The sequence below is a fragment of the Elephantulus edwardii genome, unplaced genomic scaffold (genome assembly GCF_000299155.1).
Source record: "Elephantulus edwardii isolate Elephantulus edwardi_28Jun2011 unplaced genomic scaffold, EleEdw1.0 scaffold00462, whole genome shotgun sequence".
NCBI lineage: Eukaryota > Metazoa > Chordata > Mammalia > Macroscelidea > Macroscelididae > Elephantulus > Elephantulus edwardii.
In genome coordinates, this window is record NW_006400212.1 from 310,878 (window position 1) to 316,389 (window position 5,512).

At 41.0% G+C, this 5,512-nt stretch overlaps 1 pseudogene; it reads left to right on the forward strand.

Moving 5' to 3' along the window:
* Positions 1–222: 222 nt before the first annotated feature.
* Positions 223–5,512, forward strand: part of LOC102877130 — a 7,958-nt pseudogene continuing 2,668 nt past the window's right edge.

The following is a 5,512-nucleotide window of genomic DNA, read 5'->3' on the forward strand; positions in this document are numbered from 1 at the left end:
CTCAATCCTTGACCCTCAGTCCCGTGTCCTGACCCCCCGCGCGCTCGCACGCGCTCCCGATCCCGATCTTCCCACCCCCTGGCTTCCGAGACCGGCGCTGCCCGCAGTGGAGCTTGCACACGAGCTGCACCTGGTTTGTCACCTGCACAGGTGAGATCGCGGGCAGGAAAGGTGGGGTGGTTGCCGGCAGCGGCGCGCGCGTCCTCCCCGGGGCCGTGATCCATGCGGGCGGGACGTGGTGGTGGTCAGCCTGGGTCCCCTGTGTCCACCCGCCCTGTGTCCACCGTGCTCGGCCAGCAGGTGGGCGGGATCCAGCGTGGGCGGCCTCTTTCTCTTCTTGTCCATCGTGACTTTGGGGACCGTCTTACTGATCACAAGGGCTTCTTTCCCAAGTCACTTGGTCATAGGACAGGGTGACTGTCGTTCCCAGTGCGCTTGATGACAGTTCTGGGAGAGCAGAGAGAACCCCCAAAAGCAGCTTTCCCCGCTAAAAATGGCAGTTGATTTTTATACCTGGGTTAGGGTTGAATAAACTCAGTACATTACTGCAACTAGTTTAAAATGATGAGATCTTTACTCTCCAAGAAAACAGATTAAAGCAAACATGGGTTAGTTGCGAATCTATTTCACGTATGACTATTGGTCCTTGAAAACCACAAATTTGAAAACAGACTTAAGTTAGATGCTAATCCACTGAACCGATCTGTATTTTTCTGTTTATTGCTTTAGGATATTTACATCCAAAGAGAATAGTTTCTATAGAGTTAGTGATAAACAGATATTTCATGAAACGATTTATGTAAGATTAAGAAAATACTATTGTGGAGATTGATTTTGGAATTTAGATGCACTGTTAACAATTGTGCTTAGCTTTACATGTTCATATCCTTGAAGATGTATCATGGAATTGTTGTACCCTAGAAGACACAAATTTAACAAGTTAAAAGTGCATGAGTCAAAAATTAAAAAGCAATAATATTCCAAGTAGAGGTTCTAATAGTGACACACATCAAGTTACAGAAGGAAGGTAGTTCTTACAATAAAAGGCCTATTGACTAGCACTTTGTCTATTATAATATAAAGGTTAGGAACCACAAGATGTAGAGGCTCAACTATGTCATTTTATTGTTCTTAAGTCCTGGAGCAAATTCCATCTACCACTGTTTTTGTTTTATAACTCAGAAGTCCACATGGAAGGCAGAGGTGAAATAAGGAACTGCTTATGAGGTTTTCCATCAGTTCCAACAACTAGGAAAAACTGAGAAGAGTTGGGACCTCAGAACTCTTTTAGGACCAAATAGTAGGCTCTTGAGTCCAGGAGAAAACGAGTATCCTTACCAGTAATGTTAATGCTCACCCACAGCTCTTCTGAGAGGATCTAAATTGTTATGCTCTCTTTAAAAAAAAAAAAAAAATCATGTCTTTTAGTAACTCAAAATTACTTGTCCTCTGGTTTGTTGAAACAACAGGTCAGACATCAGTAGCCTCTGTACTATCTATCAAAGGAAATATAGGGAATGCTGCACAAATTTGCTTGTCATCCTTGCACAGGGGGGGCCATGTTAATCTGCCTGTCATTCCTTTTCAGCCTACATGCTGCCCAAGTGAGCACTCTATCAGCAAACAGGTTAATCCTTCAGAGACATTTGGTCTCTTCCCCGGAGGGCAAAGGCTTCTAATATTAACAGTGATTACAGTACTGATACAGATTATTCGTCAACAAAATAAAAATGGATAGTAGAATGAAATGCTTTGAGCTTCTCTTGCAGTATCCAGAGTCATCCACATAGTGTTTTTTCAAGGTTCAGGAAGAGAGAAGAGGTTCATGTTACTAGCTGGAAGGTTATTTAAAAGTTTTTAAATTGTAATTTACATAGGCTTGGAGTGTTTGTTTTTAATACTGAATTTATCCAACCACTTTAAAATTCAGGCATTACAAACTGCCTTGAGAAAATTATCTTATTAAAAAAATTATTCTATTGCTTTGTTAGTAAAACCTTAAATTGGTATGAAAGCGTTGAAATAGCCAGTTTTCTGTCTACATGTCTCCCATCACAATTTACTTCCTTCCCATGTGATGAACCATTCTGTTTTAACAAGGGTTTGTTTCATGTCACATGTTTGTTACCTTTTTCCAATTGAATTACTTTTATGCAGCCTTGTCGTGCAAACATATTTATTACTGGTTATCAAGTTTTTCTATCAAATTAATGTTTAATTCTGAAGCATGAACTTCTCCACCTTCTTTATATTGTATAGGGACATTTGACCATTTTTCAAAAGAATATGTCTTTGGTGCAAAAAATTTTATTTCCATCCCCCAATATCCCACACAATAGATCTCACACGTGGGCTGTGTCATCTTTATATATCCCTCGTCTCCTGCGTTCACAGAATCACGTGTTCAATCATGACAAGAAGGTTGTCCTTACTGTGTCTCACACAGTGTTGATCCACATGTAGGCCTGACATTAGTTTTGATCAGAACAGAACTAGAGTTGCTGACCAGTTCATGTGCACCCCACTTTTCCAAGTGTTGTCTGTGAGATTAAGAGTGCTACTCCCTAGAGGATAAGCCAGGTGAATGAGACCAAAATCCTCCCTCCTGTTTGCCAAGTCAATATTATTTCCTCTTGATTGTCTATTTCAGATCTCTAGTGCGCTGTTAAGTGTGTCCAGTCCAGACAGCTGAGGAAGGAGAGGTTGCAGCTTGCATTTATGTCAATCCCAAGGAAGGATTTGAGCCCCTGTGAAAGGGAGTGTGGACCAGACATCGTTCATCTACTTCCCAAGTATCCTGTGTTCTCCCACTCGAATGCTGTTCCTGGCGTGATTTCTTCAGATTAACAAAGATCATTGCCTTCGACCTGTGTTAGGTGGAGTACAAAATGGTGAGTTCTAGAGAGCAAGGTCTTTCAACCTTGAGTTGTTGAGTTGTTCGGGGGAAATTCTTGGGAACCTTCTTTCCTTGGGAAGGATTGTCATTTCCCAGTGAGAAGAAAAGGTGGAAGAGGAGGCTCCCAAAATGGCCCTAGCAGTCACACCAAACTCTTTGCTGCTTTAATACTCGTCCTGTTCATTCTCCACGCTCTTTGATGACAGGGCTGCATATGGTGACTCTCCTTAGACGGCCCCAGATCTGTCCCCACAACCTGTGATGCACAACCTGGGCCTTGATTCTCTGTGTTGAATGACACAATCTCCTGATCAGAATCTGACCATGTCCCTGTCGAATCTTGTCTGTCATTTTCACACCCTCTGTTTTGTGTTTCTTAACACTAGGCTACCAGAGCTCTAGTCCTTATTATACAATAACCCAAGATATCGGCTCTAAATCTACATGTATGAAACTTGTGATCCCAAGAAACTTGTAAGAGTGCCTTTAGAATGTCTTTACTGTCTTCTACAACCTTGAATAATATGTCTGCCAGGAAGTCAATCAATTATTTTCCCTATTAGAGAAGCAGCTGACATGAAAATGGTTTTTTAGTTAAAAAAAAAAACAAAAATAGGAATTTGGTGTGTCATATACATTTTTTTGTACATGTGAAAATTCTTATTAATTTTATTAAATGTTTATAGAGACATTGGATTTACAATCATTCAGTGTTACCTATTCCTGCTCACCCCTTTCCCCCAGTTTGCTCTTCTCATTGAAAAGTAGAAGAAAAATTTCATTGTTATACAATCCCACCAAGCTCGTTACCACCCCCAAGTCCACTTCACTTTGCAGCCTTCATTCTGGACTCTTGTCCCGATAATAATTCTTAATCATAGATCACTTTTATTTTTATTACTATTTTTTGGTGCGTCCCGATAATAATTCTTAATCATAGATCACTTTTATTACTATTTTTTTGTGCGTTTACCGTCAAATCAGATGGGACTGGTACAGGAGGAGATTTTTCCTCCTTCTGGAGCAGAGCGTCTGGTGGATTCGAACCGCACACCTCTGGGATTGTAGTACAGCTTCTTGCCACTAGAGCACCGGAGCTCGCCTCATCGATCACTTTTAATCAGTTCTCTCCCTCATCTGTTTCAATGCCTTGTACATCATTCGTCCCCCTTCTCTGTCTTCCTTCAACCCAGATATCAGTCCCGTTGTACAAGAGTTTCACTGTGCAGTATCTGTCCTTTTATGACTGAGATATTTCACTCAGCATCATATCCTCCAAGGAATAAGATTTCGTAAGTTGTTTGTTTTTCAGTGCAGCGTAGTATTCCGTTGTGATAGAACATCTCGATCCATTCGTTTGTTGATGGGCACTTAAGTTATTTCCAACTCCTTGCAATCGTGAAGAAATCCTCAGTAAACATGGCTCTGTAGTGCCATATGGTTTTGTGAAACGTAGGTACTCTCATCTCGTACATAGAAGAGATAGATGAAAATAATCCCCTTCTGAAGTGTTTTCTTGATGGTAGTACATCACCCTGCTTTCACTCTGTCCTTTATATTATCATTACTGCTCTTAGAGATCTCTTCAAAACGACAGGAACTGTACCCCACAGAGTCCTTTTCCATATTCAACATGTCTCTGCTTTGTGCAGTTTTGTGTGCTAGGACACAGAATCTGTGTACAGATAGTCACACTGAAACTATCTACAGGGTGATTCATTGGGTAGTAACCATGAGGGCCAGGATTTAATCAGTGAGAAAATGAAGGTACTAAGGTCAAGCAGAAGACTCAAGACGGATCCCCTGTGTAGATCTTGACAGAAAATAAAACATTTTCATGTCTATGCAATGTCTTAGTGTTGTACGTAGGTGAGGCTCCTTCTGTCTGCCTGTTTCATCCAGAATACCTTGTGTGTTTCAGGCACCGTTGTTTCTTGACGACGTGGTCATTTTCTTCAGCCGGGGAGAGTGGGATTTGCTGACTGTTGCCCAGAAGAAACTCTATAGGGACGTGATGATGGAAATGTTGGAAAACGTGGACTTTATTGATAAAAGTAAGATATTAACAGGTTTTCAAATCCTTGGAATGCCAAGAAAATGAATTGATGCACATGACTTTTGAATTTTGACTCAAGAATGGGAATACAAGGTTCAATGGAACTGGCATGGTCACCTGACCTTTAACACTCACGCATGTTACATGATTTCGTGATGAGAGCTTCCGTGCCTGATAGCACCTTTCCTCTTCTGTGATTTTGTGGATTTTAGTGCTCTAAGTCTCATAAGTGTACACATCAACTTTATAGATCAGACTTCAAGACTATTTTTAGGGGCTGTGGGGTATAACGCTCATTTTGGGCTCCCTTGTTGGGCAGTTGTATGAAATTCTTAATTTGCTAAGGCTCTTCTCCACATTGAGAAAATGGCATTTTCACGAACTATGTACAAAAAGTACTAGTACTAAAAAGCCAGTTTTCTATTATTTCCTGTGATGTGTGTCATGTGAATATACTGTGATATTACATGTATCCTGTGTATTGTAATGTGTGTACTGTACATTGTGATGGTGTGTGTGTTCTGTGTGAGTCACCTGTATATTTATCCCCCCAGTGGAAA